Source organism: Chiroxiphia lanceolata, chromosome 14 (assembly GCF_009829145.1).
Source record: "Chiroxiphia lanceolata isolate bChiLan1 chromosome 14, bChiLan1.pri, whole genome shotgun sequence".
Lineage (NCBI taxonomy): Eukaryota > Metazoa > Chordata > Aves > Passeriformes > Pipridae > Chiroxiphia > Chiroxiphia lanceolata.
Genome location: NC_045650.1, coordinates 11757539 through 11773626, shown reverse-complemented (window position 1 = coordinate 11773626; position 16088 = coordinate 11757539). Strand labels below are relative to the sequence as shown.

General features: G+C 41.1%; 1 protein-coding gene across 1 annotated transcript in view; it reads right to left on the bottom strand.

Moving 5' to 3' along the window:
- GRIA3 (glutamate ionotropic receptor AMPA type subunit 3) overlaps window positions 1-16088 on the bottom strand; it is a 602976-nt gene that overhangs the window by 571369 nt on the left and 15519 nt on the right. Inside the window, exon 2 of the mRNA XM_032702135.1 lies at window positions 11568-11657. The gene's annotated coding sequence lies outside the window, so the exon portion shown is untranslated. The remainder of the gene's footprint in view (window positions 1-11567; window positions 11658-16088) is intronic.

The following is a 16088-nucleotide window of genomic DNA, read 5'->3' as shown; positions in this document are numbered from 1 at the left end:
TTCCAAGCCTCTTTTCATGCACGTAATCCCAGGCTACTCTAACCACGTTATTGCAAATTGCCCTTATGATCACTGATAAGATGCAGGACAACTATTGCAGAGCAAGTCACAGTTGAGTCAACCAGCACCCAGAATAGCTATGTGTTCCAGTTTAGAACCAGCTCTTCCCTGTCTCAGAAGTACTTAAACTTGCAAGCTCTGTCAGAGTTCACCACCACTGTTCTTACTTTTATCAGTTATCCTACTTTTATTACATGATGATAGATCTTGGTTCATAAACACCTTGCCCAAAAATTTCATCTCATGTGTTATGATTTTCCATTCAATTCATTTTGCTCTTACACCCAAGGGTCTTGCCAGTTGTCACCCAAGATGATCATAAGCCTGTCCATCCACTTATCCCAGCACTGGCATTCAGTTATCATCCCCACAGGGTTTATACCAGTCCTGTATACCAGTCACTGTCATCTGGGCTAGGGGATGTGGCAGCACTCCTTGGATGGTAAACAATGGCTTAGCAGGGGTGTCAGGAAGGCTCCAGAGTAAGCAGCTGCAGATACCCAGGTTCACAAAGCAAGCAGAGTCAAGAAGTGACTACAGAAGGTTGTAAGGCCACTGAAATACGGAGTTGTGTACTCTCCTTTTCTGCCATAATACATGAGTAACATTTCCACATTTACTACACAGCTCCTCAGGGCACAATCCTAAAACCTGCTTCGCTGTTACTCCCATCTTTTGTCCCAGGGCCTGGGCACATCAGGTCCCTTGAGATCAGTAAGGGACAGATAAGGATGTTTGTGCCATATTTCAGGCTTAATTCAAAACAGGAATGCAGAATAGAGATCAAGTTTTAGTCTGCTTTCAAGACTATACCTCAAAATTAACTCATTTTCCTCACATCTTACCCAGAATATCACAGACTGGAAAGATAGAAACAGAGCAAAGGGAAACCAAATTTAGAAATGACATCTCTTAAGAAATTCTTTGTATTATGGTTTTTCATCCTAACTGCCAGCTTTGATCCCCTTACTCCCCAGCCTCCATGCATGGATCCTTTCCCTCTGAAAGAAACCCTTAAGTGGAGAAGTCATTTCCACACTCAAATAGGGGGAGCCAAACATACCTTTGGATTAGGTGTGCAAATGAAGGATGACACAAATGGCTGCCTGTAAAATCCAACTGTGGTAGCTTTGAAAAGGTTTAATTGGCAAGAAAAGCAGATGACTGCTTTTAAATTATCACTGATGGACTACTTTGGAAAAGAAACACCTGTATTGTTTATTTTAAGTGTTGGAATATTGGTCCTTTAAAGGTTTGTGCTGGGTCAAATTATTATGCAACTCACTAGAACATTAACTGAAAGAAAAGTTTCTTTGCAGTGTTAATACCAAACCATATCTTGTCATGGAGAAAGATATTTTTCAGAGTTTCTCCTTGAAAACAAGAAACTGTCAGCTAAGGCCAGTAAATAGGGAGTGCATTCAAAGGATGAGAGGAGGAGAACTCTTAACTGCAAACCCCTGGACTACTTCTATCATCACTCAAAGGAACAAAACGTATCTGGGTGTTTATACATCACTATAATTTATTCAGGGAAGTGGCAGGTTTTACACTTGTATAGTCAATTATAGAATGCTGTATTGCTCGTCAGCAAACGTACACACAACATAAGTTTCAAGAGACCATTATAGAGCTCAAATACGCTCACAACTAGTGATCTCAAGCCTGTTATTACATCCTTTCCCATTTTTCCAGCTTATCAAGTCACACAAAAAAAAAATCTTGCTGCCGTTAAAAGAAACAAGAAAAAAAGATGAGGTGCAGTGTTTTGTAGAAGAATTTTTACACTATTCCCTTTTGCAAAGCATTTTTATTTAGCTTATAGAAGACAAAAGCCCCAAGCTACTTGCCTTTTACTACATCTCAGGTTTACTTGGCTATTCAATCAAAGTTGCCAGAACTCGTGTGTTTCCAAAAAATATCAGTTTTCAATCAAAAACCAACACAGAATCATGGGAGACTTTGGAAATTGAAATTTCCTGATGTTTCCATAAATTTAGTGGGTTTAATTATCTCTAAATGCCAGAAAATAATGCTAGGTGAAGGCCTATTATTTATTATGTTGAAAGCCTTGCTATTTAGAGAAAGAAAAATTCCCAAGCTGCCCCAGGATGCCCTACAGGCATCACCACTCGACTATTGGGACAGGATATGAGACAGAGGATAACTGATTTTTGAAGGAAGGGACATTTGTAGCTTGACCAAGGTTGTCTTTACCTTTGTCGCTCAAGACTTACATCACAGCTAAGCTCTTCCTCTCAATTGTTTTCCAGTTCAGTTTATTGTTTCTTAATTTCCTGACACCAAAAAGGGTAGGACGCTCCTCTCCCCCAAGCACTGAGTCCACAGACATCTCCCTTATCACTTCAAAAGGTAGTCAAAGGAGTAGGAAACACAAATGTCCTTTTACAGATCAAAAATACTGCTAAAAATTAATTCCCTTTAATTTGCAAGACTGGTATTAGCAGGCATCTCAGCATATGCCAAACAAGCAGAATAATGCAAAAAAGCAAAACACCCTCAAAATAGATTTGAAAGGATAAGAAAAACTGTTGTCATAAATAATGTAGGATCCAGGGGAGTCAGCTTAGAAACCACTACTCTCTGAGCAAGTCTCCAGATGTATGAGGAGGTCAGGCAATTACATTCAGTTCTTGACTAATCTAACTGATGTGCACAGCAAACCCACAAGACAAACTACAGGCAAAGTTCTAATTGCCCTGATTATACAGCTTTACAAGAAGCTTCCAACAAAATAACATGCAGCAGTTTTCCTTTATTTATATCTGACACTGAAGAACATCATGGGCAATCCATTTTTAAAATCCCCACTAAAGAAGCTATTAGCAGAAGCAAAGAATAATAAAAACAGGAGATGGGAAAACAGTGATCTAGTCAGTACCTTGAAGTATATCCTGTCTGTTTTAATGTCTCTATTTTGCTTTCTTTATGAAGGTGGAGGTTTTTTAAAAATGCCCAATAGTTTTAATGGCAAAAATAGCAACTTGATGACATAATGCAGCAGTCAAGATCTTTTTTGAGATATAAAAAATGTTTTCTCTCACTAAATAGGCTCACAAAGAAGGGTTTGCAGCACAAGCATTACCCTCTAACTTGAACTGAACTTCTTCCACTGCTACTGACAAAAATGTCAACTTAATCAATAGGTTATATTCAACTGTCAAAGTCTCTCCTACACTTACATTTTATCTCACTCTTCAATTGTTAGAGAGGAAGGAGAAGTGAGCTACCTAAATCAACATAAAGCCAAATACGGGGGGGGGGGGGGGGGAGAATTTTCTATAGCCTGCAAAGATGAAACTCTCCCCCAGTTCTCTTTGTGCTGTTGTGCAAAGGAGAGGTGTGCAGGGAAGGAACACTTTCACCCTAACCCCACATGCTTCCAGCAAAGGAAGAACACAATATTATGTCTTGCAATTCTTCTGCACTAAGGGATCCCTTTCTCTACCACTGAAAAAGGCCCGTTTCATCTCTGAGCTCAAGAGTTCTGTCTGCATGAAGTAATTCATGTGTGCACATGGACCAGAACAGGTACACAGAAAACACTGAAATCTTAAAGTTTTCAAAAACTATTGTCCATCTTTATCAATGTCTTGCCCATTTGAAAGGTATCCTACACCACAAATGGGGATGGGCTGTGCTAAGAGTCAGTCTTCTTCTGCCACTTTGGGAACTTACCAGTGCAAGTGTTGACTACTCCTCTTACCAATGACATTGGGTGGATTCCTATTTCTTTCAGAGATTTGTGATCCTCATGTTGAATTATGTATCTTAATTGCCAACAGCATTACCTGGCCTATGCAATCAGTCTTCATTAAACACCATCTCTTTTACCACTTCAACAGACTGACCAGTGAAATACAGACTGGTACTTGCTGATAATTTGGAAACAAGCAAAAGGCTAAATAAGAACTGGATCAATATGCAGATTCTGACTCCAGATCAGCAAAGCAGAGCTGGCACAGCCTGGCCTCCAAGCAGAAATCACCAGTTGGATCAGGGCAATCTAGGTGGAAATTCTTGCTCCATCAAGCTTCTCCATGATTTGGACAAATACATTTGGCCCATAGCTGATTTCCCCAAACAGTATCTGGGTACTTATTGGAGCTTTCAAGGTGGCTCACTCCCACAGCCAGGGGCAAGGAAACACAACCTCCTGAGACATTTTAAATACACCTGGGTATTGATCTGCATAACTAAGTAACCAGATATAACTAGTCCTTAGTTTCTCTCTGCCTTGACTGTCTCCCACTGAAATGAAAGAAAAGCTGAAAATATATATTAAGAGAGAGAAACAGACTGAACCAGAAGCTCTGCTAGCATAAGTCTGGCACACGTTTATTTGGCATAAATTTGGTCCAGCAGATTTGTTGCCTCAAAGCTTAAAATAAACTAAAAACAAAGCTGCAGATTCAAAGCTTCATACTTCATCCTTGGAAGCCTGGGGTAGTTCTGGAGAATAGCTGTGAAAGCTACAAATGGCAATAATACATTTTTAATAAAATTGCTGCTTTAAATCATTTGTTTTTAACATCTATTTTGCAAGTCTCAAAGGAAACCAAAAGCCATTTTGTGGCAGCTTCCTCATTTTTACATATTATGAAGAATGTCCAGCTATAAATACTTGTTATGAATGGAGTTTGGTACTGAGGACAATAGTTGTAAAATAATGCCTGGGGGAATGAAAAATGTACTGAGGGTTTGATATAATGCTGACAGGCAGAGGCCCAATGCATTATTTCAGCATCAAGGTAACTTTTCTCTCCCAAGGACAATATTTTACACAGTGATTGCTTGAAAAAACCACCAATATTTCTTTTATTACACTAGTTGGTGTTTTCTCCCCGTACCCACATATTGAAATTACTATAAATCCTATTTGCTTTGGGGAACATTACCCATTTCATTTATTTAGGTGATATGCTATTTTTTTTTCCACTCTGCTTCCCAAGTTTTCCAGAAAACTCTGCTTATTAGGTTGTTTCAGTCAGTTAAGGGGCAGAGGGGAGAAATCAGGTGCTCTCAGCACAGCTGTAATGATGCTGACCTCCAAAGAGATGAAGAGCAGTACAGTACATGAAATCAATAAACCTCCCAACTGCAGTCACAAATTCTGCATGTGATATAGGTCCTGTGCAGCAAATTGCCAGTTGCACAGACAGGTGGTTGTGCAGCACAGACACAAGACATATGCAGGAATCCTTGTCTTTCCAGAGACACTGGGAAAAAAAACTACACACACTCTGTTAGCACACCACCTCAGCAGTGCTGGGATTCCCCACAAAGGCAGGACATGACACCACCAAAAGCAACTTGCTGTGTGCCCCAGCAGGACACCTTTGAGACACGTGCACAGAGCTCCAGCCTGGCCATCACTGCAAAGGCACACACTGAACAGCTGTGGCAGCAAGTGCTTTTAGACAAATGCAAAAGGCTTTAAGGGGAGCTTGGTCAGCACAGTGCTACTGCCAAGGAAGCAGAGAGCATACTGGCACACAGTGCCAACTGGACACTGTGGACACCCTGCACGCTCCAGCTGCACAGTGGGAGGCTCCTGGGCTCAACCACACTCTCCTCTCACCCTCTCTGAGTCCAGGAGCTGCAGATAACCTTTGAAAACTTTCCTCTCACCGCATTTCCATACATGAAAGCTTTTCCTAGCTCTGAGCACTCTTCCGACTGTAAACCCATTTTCTTCGATTCCCTTTTGCCAATGCTGAAACACGGACATGAAGGACATGGAGCAGGTCTAAGGGCACTCTCAGAGCTACAGGTTTCTCTGAGAAATGGCTCCAGGCTGACTGGGAAGATACAGGGGCAGTAACAGGGGCAGTAACAGGGGCAGTAACAGGGGCAGTAACAGGGGCAGTAACAGGGGCAGTAACAGGGGCAGTAACAGGGGCAGTAACAGGGGCAGTAACAGGGGCAGTAACAGGGGCAGTAACAGGGGCAGTTGCCGTACAGAGCTGACTGCAGCAGGTTACTGTGCTGGCAGGGAGAAAGAGCACTAGAGAGTTTATATTTGCCAAGGTTTGTTATAATTCTCACTGTATTCTAACCACACTGAACAAACTCCCTTGACTAGGTTTTGTAAAGCTCCTGCATCTTGAGTTTTAGTCACTAGCTCATTATACTGTTAGTTTTCAGCCAGAGAAATTCCTATTAGTCCTGCAGAAGTGCAGCTCGTTCAGACGGTTCTGAAGAGCCCCTGTGGCCCAATTTACCAAGGAAAATTTCTTAAAATACCTACATTACTGCAGCACCTAGAGCTTGAGCCAGCAGAGACCAGAGACTGGCATACAAAATGCCCAGAGAAAAGAAATGATCATGAAAAGGCTGCACAGGCAAGCCCAGCTAAGAGGAGGTTGAGGACACACACTAAGCCACAGAACCAACACAGCACTGCTCCTTCTGGCACAGTGAAGCGCTGAATTTGTCATCTATGTGTCTTTTCCATTTTCATCACCTGCACAGTAATACCTGTCTGTCTAGGCAGAAATGACAGCAACCCTGGTAACTGTCACCAGAACATTGTGGATTGAAGCAGGAATGAAGATCCCACGCTCTGGGCTATTGCTTGCAATGGCACTATGGCCAATAAAACAAATTGGGACAAGAAAGATTGAGTGCTTTGTTTGATCAAATTACAAAAAAAAAATAATAGCTGAAGGGAACACAGGAGATGCAATATCTTGACTTCCATCAAACAGTCCCTCACAAAATCACTAAAATGCTTGTACCAAATTGGTTTGGACAGAAGCACTGTCAGATGGTTTGAAAGTTAACTGGAAATCAGAAGCAGTGAACAATGTTGGGAAGTGGTGTTTTGAACAAGAGCGTTATTTGTAAGTGTGCTTCCACAAGGATCAACATTAGACTCCATTTTATACAACACTGCTGTGGAAGGATCTGGAAAAACAAATAAGTAACACAATAAATTTCTGAATAGTAACTGCACAGAACAAAGAGGAGCCAGTTGGAATTGAAAGTATGACCACACAGCCAGTAACACAACAAACCTATAATATTTTAACAAGTATGAAAACATTATGGCAAGAAAAATAGTGGGAAAGCAGTAAAAGCAAGAGATGCCTCGTCATCTGGCCAGCAGAGTAGCAGAACCATGGCTAAGGTCATGTGTTTTCCAAACACGTTGCCATTCTCCTGAGCAGAGCAGATCAGATCACAGGGGACATGACAGCTACCTATGACATGTACCATCATTTGTTAAGAGTTGGCCATCTGAAGACTAGACACCTCTCAGTAAAGCTGAAAAGGTTTAAAGAAAGGTCTCTATATTTATTACATGCCAGGAGATTTTTCTTGTTAATTAGCAAGTGATTTTCCCTGAGCAGCAAGGAAGATGGAATGCAACAAAAGCTGACACTTGCAAACGTTCGCAAGAAACAGATGGTCCTGCTCTCAGTCAGGGAGATGAGGCTACAGATTTGACCTCTTGATCTGTAAACACTATCCCCTTTCTTTTCTGTTATTAATCTGGAAATAAAGTTTCCATACTATAATATAGTCAGACATTGTGCTCAGGCTGACATTATTGCTCTCAAAATTCACCTTCTGTCAAGTCTGTAGCTGAAAAACACAAATTTTTCCTTTGATTTCTGTCTGCTATCAACATACCTCAGGTGTTACACATATCAGAGGAATCTTCATTAACAGCCTATGATCTGCTTTGCACAGTCAGTCTCACAGCTGATTAAGTTGCTAGATAAAACACACCGAGTTTCAGGTCCTAATTTTTTTTATCAACTCTAAGAAAACATTCCACATGATAAAATAACGAGTCTTACTGTTAATCTTCAGTAGCACTTAAAAAGTCTCAGATGCACAAATTAGAGAGATTCACATCTCCTGCTAAAATGTAATGGTCTAGGTGCATCAAAACACTGTGCAACATCTCCCTGGCAGGGTTTGGCTGCTCAGGGCCTGCTCTGACCTGGCAGAGTGATACCCTGGGATCCAACTGCTGGGAAGAGCCACATGGGGGAAAGACACAGGAGAGGTCTGAGCTGAGGCCTCTTGCCCTTGGTTTGGGAGGTCACTGCTCTGCCAGACTCAGCATCACCCTTGGTTCCCCAGCTCACCTGCCCTTGCAGAGCACTCCAACCTCTCTGCTCCCTGACATCTGACTTGTTTACCCACCCCTGGGGTAGAGCATCTGATATTCAAAGTGATTAACAGGATCTAAGTAACCTCCACTCCTTTGTAACTAAAGTACATCACTGCTAAAATAAACTACTCCCAAACCCTGCTCTACAACCAACACTGACCCTTGGGCCATCATTAGTAGTTGAACATGGGCAGGAGACAGTCAAGGCAACGCGTGAGAACAGCGAGAGCTGTGGTGGATGATACTGCTGACATTCTGGGCATGCTGCCTGCCTCACACCCTCCCAACCCTCATCCTGACTGGTCTCTACACACCACAAAGCAGCAGCCTAGTGATATTTTGCTCCCAAACCCATGAAAGCTGGAATTGCTAAGAATCTGCTGCTCCCAAAATACAAGCCATGCAATGTAAGAATGGCCCATTCTCATGGGTGCTCTGCAAAAGAAGGAAAAAGAGGAAAAGGGCCCTTCAGGCCAGCACTGCTGAGCTACACCGAGATACATCTCAACATCAGTTATGACTGCATGGCTCATAAGTGACACATTAGTGACAAGACTCCACTTGCTTTGCTCTTTTCAATGGGGAGTGCATGGGGGACATTAACCAACGAGAGAGGAACTACATCCAGGCATGTTACAAAAACAAGGTGAAACATTAAAGTCATCAGATTTTGCTCCAATCCTATAAACACAGCATAACTGGCTAAAGTGAAAAACCCCAGTCTCAGGATCAACAGCACTACATCCAACTGCTGCCACCACTAACATCTGAGACAGATATTAAACTCAATGCTATTTAAAACCCTTCTTTAAATTACCTACACAATATTCTCCACAAGTCTGCAGACAACACCAAATCAAGACTAGTACTTGAAATTCTGATCAGATATTTGCATGGTTCTTATTTTATTTTTTCCATCATGCAGGTGATCAAACACCAGTACAGGGGCCAAGTGGGTGGAGAAGCTTTATCCTTGGAGATATCTAAAACTCCACTGGATGGGGCCTGGGCTTTTATATACTCTCTATGCAATATTACTACAATGGGTTATGGAAGCCTGGACATTCAGACTAACACCCTATCTTCAGACTTCTTTTTTGTTGAAGTGTCTAGCTTCTCACACAAACTAAAATGGATTTTATTCAACACTAAGCTGCAATGAACAGACTGTCTAACAGGTACAGACACTCTCAAGCCATGTTGCCTCTCCTTGATGGCAATTGTTACAGCGGCATTTTGGGTTCAGTAGCCAATTGCAGGGTAAATTATGCAAACTATACAGGTTCTCCTCAGAATGAGGTACAAACCTTAGGTCAGCTACTTCACAGATTAAAAAGAAAAATAATTCACAATAAAACTCCTGATGGGCAGTGTGAGTAATTACCTATCTAACCAGAAGCACATTTCCTCCCCTCCCCTGTGTCCTGAGCTCTGTAGAGATTGCCTGCCCATGGGTTTTGTGAGCAGAGCAATTCTCAGCCTGCCATTCTTTGCACACACTCACTGGCACTGCTGTGATAAATTGTTGCCTGTAGATGCACTGAATCTGCAGGAATAAAAAAAGGAACCTGTACTTATGGTAATACCGCTAGAAAAGAAAGAGCAAAGCACGAAGACGTTCATTTTAGCCATAGTGCAATGAGTAATGAAGGAATAAATTATAGTTGATTAAATTATTGATGCTTATCATTCAGGAATCTTCTTGCTCAGCAGTAGATGTTTTCCTCCCATAGGTATTTGTGATGTGTGGGTGGAGCAGAGGTAGAGGGTGATATATTTGCAGCTGTATTTGGATAGCATGGGTTTGCAACCATTCAGTATTCTGAGATCCGAAAGCTGTTGACCTTGCCAGCAAACAGCAATTACAAGTTCAGTAGGATTTGACTGTCCTAAAACCTTGCTTTAAGGAAGCCTTCAGCTTATCAACATGATACCAGCTTTCAAAATAAATATGGAAGGATCTCCTTGCTTATCAAGTACATAGCAGCATTATACTCACTGCAGCCTGAGACCTGCAGAGCATTTTTCTGGTTAGTTGGCACTTTTCTTTATAAGCAATTGTGCTACTAATGATTCTATTAAGCAAATAATGTTGAAAAGCATGCAGGAAATCTATTCTATGTAATAATGGACTGCTTCTCCTTAAGAATGAGGTTCTATGGAACTACAGAACATAAACCTTCCTTTTTTATAGAAAAATACTATGCTTTTCAGGATACTAAGGCTTAAGTAGTTATCAGAAAAACAGGACTCAACTAATTACAGCCCTGTGTTCTTTCAGCACAGCACTGAAGTACATCAATTCAAAAGAAATTAAAGCTGCAGCCACTAAACGTCTCTGCAGAGTTTTGTAGCTCATGTTTTAGCATTGTTTTGCCTTGTGAAGGAGCACAGGGAACCTGAACAACACTCCCATGGATCCCTACACACCACACAAACCGTGGGGTACTGCAGAAGGGGGACCACAACAACCCATCCACTGAACACTGAGCCCTCTGTGAGGCTTCAGCTGAAGCATAACCCAGTTGTAACACACACCAGGACCAGGGTCACCACCCAGTACAGAGTCCAAAAGCAAAGTAACACCACCACTCCCTCCCAAGTTCCTCCTGCCATGATTTATTAGTTATCTGGGATGTTCAGGGCTCTCTATTGTTATGACTCTGACTCCCATGGTGATTACAGGAACTCCCACAAACACAACAGGAGTCTCCTAAAGCAGGGAGTGCTGAGAGCACAAAAAGCCCATTTCTCCAAAGTGCTTTCTCTTTCACCTGCAGAGATGGACCTCCCTATACACCTCAGAAAGTCTCACTAATTTTTTCAATGGAAAGAAGCCTTCTTGAAACACCACTCCTGTTTTTTTTAACCACCCTTTGTGCTAACCAACACCTATCCCCCAGTAGCCTGCAACGTTTTCTACTGACACATAAAAAGCTGTTGACCTGGCCAGCAATTACAGATTCACTGGGAATGAGATGTCTTTAAACTTTGCTCTAACACAGCCCACCTAAGCCTAGCATCAAGTACACAGAAAGTCAAAGGTTCAGGTCCCTTCTTGCCAGAGGGAACTCAAGCACACCCTGCTTCAAGGAGGATTCTCCAGGAACAAGCTACTTGGGGCAAAGATGAAAGAGCATTGCTTGCACTCATACAGATTAGGCAGATCTACTCCACGTTGAGTAGTTACACACTCACTCACCAGAGAGGAGCACAGTACCCAAGGTACACTAGCAGAGAAAAACAACTTGAATTGCAGTCCTTCCTTCCAATTTATTACTATTTTATATATAACAGGATTCCAAGTTTCTCCCTCTCCCAGTGTCTCCAAATCTCAAAGTGAAAACATTATACTCACTCTCTCTTCTCTCAGCAGCCAATCCGTTCCTTTCTCCAAAGGGAATGTGGTCTAGCAGCCAGAACACTTACTCAGATAGATCAATTACTCCTAAATAAAGGAAAAAAAACATTAATCCTCCCATAATACCATTTTCCCCTTCTATAGGGCAGCAGAGAGCCTACACAGGCCCTGACAAATACCTACTAGATCAGCAGCTCCAGTAAAAACAAGCACAAGGCTACCACAACCCCATATAGAGGCTGGCCCACCCAGCACAGGTGGGACTGACCTCTCTGTGACCCAAGCAGCAGAATTTAAGGCACCTGTGGCACTTCAGTAGCAAAACCCAAGTACACCTGAAGACACAGACTTTGCCAGGGCTATTAAAGTTATAAGCATTTTAGCTTTGGACTTCCAAAAGTAGTAGCTTGTCCTGTAACTGCCTTCTTGAGTAAATTCAGAAAGAAGGGAATAAGCCTTTGCTGGACATCATTGCCTCCCTTCAATTTTAAGTATTATTCATTTAGGGCTTGATATAAATGTGGGTGAAAGCCCAGATACTCAAGGAATAACCACCATTAGCCCTGTCCTGTATGTAGTAACCTTGACAACTTTACACCACCAATCACAGGTGATGGATTAATGAAGACTGATTTGAACCAGCTGCACTCTGTCAGAGTCTTTGCTCTGATCTTCACGCTGCCATAACTTTCCCTTTTAACTGATTCTGCCAGGTGTGAGGCTGTTAAGACAGCAAAGCACTCTACCTCTCTTCTGCTATTCAAAATACAAAAAAACAAACAAACAAACAAACCCAAACAAACAAATAAAACCAACGCCAATTTTCACCACTAAGATTTTTTTTTTAAATGATAAGCAGACTGACATGACCCAGCTTCTGTCGAATACTTGTGTGTGCACATGTAGTTGAGGCTTCAAAACTGACCCAAAATTTTTTGCTCAGCAGACCAGGCAAAAAAAGGAGAGGCTTATGCCACAAACAAACTCACAACCACAGAAGATTATTGATATGTTTCCCAGCTCTTTCTGAAGACCATACAGAAAAATATTATTATAATATTACAAATATTATTATAATATTACAGAAGCAAAACTACAATAGCTACTAAAACAACCTTAGTAAGACATAACAAGCATTATACAACAAGAGAGCATAGAGTAAGGCTGCTCCTTTCAAATTCTACAGCAGAAGAAGCCAGTCTGAAACATGCAGTCCTGGTAATGCCAGAGCTATGAAGGGACTTGGGAAAGCTCTTCAGAAAAGATCATTAAATGATGGTCTCCACTGGGTGACTGAATGAAGGTGCATCACTGATCATCTCCAAGGGTCAGCTCTTCCCTTTGTGACCCAGGAAGGGATCAGAGTGGAAAGAAAAGGGAATTCACATACAACCCAATATCCATTCCCTCTGATGCAGAAGGTGGGATGTGTACAGTCTCTTCTAGCACATTAGGGTGCCCACCCTGCTTCTTTCTTGCCTCATTTGACTGGAGGAAAAACAGTTCAGTGGCTGCCATTATCATCCAAGTCTTCATGACAACCTTTTGAACCAACCCATCATGGGAGAAACATCTGCAGTTCAATCCTCTCTAATATTTATGTCAGGCTGACCACAGGAATTGATTACATGCAGGTCATGTTTTGGATATTAACTTCCCCCCCATAAAAGAGCAGAGACATTTTAATTTAAACAAGACCTTTGCTTTTAGGACACAAAATAGTAGCTTCCAGGAAGAAAAAGAAAGAAGGAGAAAAAGAAGTTTAAAAAAAGACTTTGCCAAGCCTGCACTGTGTTCCAGCTTGATCTTTGGGTCTAGTGCTGAAAGCCAACACCTGAGCAAATGCTGGAATCCCAGCAGCCATATGAATCCAGACAAGTCACTTAATCATGCTGTGCCTCCATCTCCTCATAGGAATAACACACAGCTTCTTCACTGGGGTAATGCAAAGCTGATTTCATTAGTATTCACAAAATGCTTTCTGCCCAGCAGAGGAAAGTATTAGGGAAATGCTAAGAATCTCTACTGCTGAGCTTCTCTTCTAAGCCAGCTCTTTTCATAAGTTATGTCCTACCAAGCATGTAAAAATTTCTTAGAACCTTCTTAATCAAGAAAGCAAACATACCCTCATTTGCCAAATGCAGGCTTATAATTATGTGGAAATGAGGCAGAAACAGCACATACATGCATTAACATTGACATGATCAAGAGATAACAGCACCATTAATATAACCTCTTAGAAATGACAGTTTTCAGCCCAACAGTTGGAAAATCACAAGTGGGGCTCATTAAACATTTTCTTTTTTAAATGAATTAAACAAAGAGAAAAATGCTGCAGTAACTCAAGGGAGGAAAGGAGCAGCGGTGCTTAAATGCACCAAACACATTCTAAGATGTCCATCCAAATGGACATATGGACCCAGGTACCCAGAGCAGACATTCAGTGGACTACTGGATAGCTGTAAATAACCAGCTGACCTTGTACGAGCTTCTTCACGTGCTTCAGACAGAAAAAATCTCAGTCAGTAAAGATAAAGAAGCACATGCTGCTCATTAATGGACACTGTCACCAAGGAATGGTACGGGGCCAGGAAGGCAAGCAGCAGAACTGGGCATAGGAACAGAGAAGTCCATAAAACACTTGCCACTGCAACACAGGTTACCTGAAGGAAAGCACTGGGGAAACCCCTGAATCTGTGTTGGATTTCATTGAAAAGTCAGAGTAAAATATATTCCACTGTCAACCTGTAACACTGAAGATGTTCCTTCTCCTACCAAAGCATGGACACATAAACAAGTTCATAACATGAGGCCATATCCTGAATTAGTTTCTTTTTCTTCTTTTTGTGTTTTTTTGTTTGGTTTGGTTAGGCTGGGGTTTTTTTAATTAAAACAGGTCTATCTTTCCAATTTTCATTTTTCAGCATCAAAAGTCAGCATTCTAACTCCTGTTATTTTCAACTATGTTGACATTGGGAAATACAGAAACAATCCCATTGTTGCTTCTTTTCTTCCAAACTCCATGAAAAACAGCCTGACACATATTGCCCCAGATGTAAATGATTTTGCCATGCATACTGTCAAATCAAATGCCTTGGAGTCATTTCAGCTGCTACAGATGGTAAAACAATTTTTCCTTATAATTAACCAGAATTTCTTAAGTTTCAACTTGCACCAATTGCCTCTGGAGTGGTCCCTGTGCACCTGTGAGAACAGTTTGGTTCTGTCTCCTCCCTGTTCTCCAGTCAGCCAGCTGCAGACAGTAATAAGGTCTCCCCTGAACCCTCCGTTCCTATAAATATTTTAGTTAGCAAACAGTTGTAAGACTTCCAGTGCTTTTTAAACTATTTGAACCTATATGAAAGAGGGTGGTTTTCTCATTGTTTTGGTTGCTGTTGTAAACACAGATTCTTTTCCAAAAGCAATACATTTAGTAGATCTTTCTCCGTGTGACATGAAAGACAAAGGACTTTCATCTTACCAATGGTTAAGATTGGATTAGGTTAAACAAATGCAAAGCACTTGGATCGTTTTCTAAAATAAATTAAGGATCCAATAAACTTTATTAGATCTGGGAAATACAGGATATTTCTCTACACTAAAAGCTGTATTGCTTCTTTTGGGTGATATTGGTACAGATCAGGTGCTCAGCGTTTGTATCAGCACCTTCCAGGATATTGAAAGTTCCAACATGTTGTAAAATAAAGCTTTAATTATCTTCTTGGCATTTTACTGTTGTTGATCTGCCACATGTATTGCTGTATTAAGTCACCAAACAGAGACGTGGCATGGGCAAACAATACTGATGAGGAGTTCCAGCAAAAAAAAAAAATCACCTTAGTTACATTAATAAGCTTCCCCTACAAGGCAAACTCAGCTCAAGCCGCTGCAGTGTTAATTTCTAATTTGTTTGGAATCTGTTTTGATTTTCTGTCTCCTGTTAAATATAATTCTCTTCTGGGCTCTGTTTTATACATTGATTTTTTAATTGCATGCATATTACATTGGGATCCAAATCCACAGTTCTCTAATTCAGGTTACACAGAAAAATTTAGACAAATAATCCCAATTTTTTTTAATTAGAGAAACACTTTACCTCTTTGAAAAAGGATGGGACTCATAGTAGTTACAGCAGCACTTGTTCCCACAGTCAAGGATACACATCAGGAAGCAATGGACTGTTGACTTCTTAAGAGTATACTAAAAGAAGACTTCTCTCTGGACTTTACTTTGTGTTGAAGAAACTCATAGTTTAATGAAGTGAAACTATTATTTTAAATAGCTGTGCCCCAGAGTAGCCATCAGTGCTGCACTGAGAATACAGAGCATCTCCTAAAAATCTCTGCTGCACAGGCCTCATCATTAATGCAGCAGGTGATGACTTTTTCCTCTTTCAAATAACCACAAGTGGGTCTGATATTTTTATTCCAAGCAGGGTAATTTTTACTGATTTTTATGGTTACAAGGTAAGTTTCAACATATATTCATCTCAAAAATACATGCAGAGAGCAGAAAGAT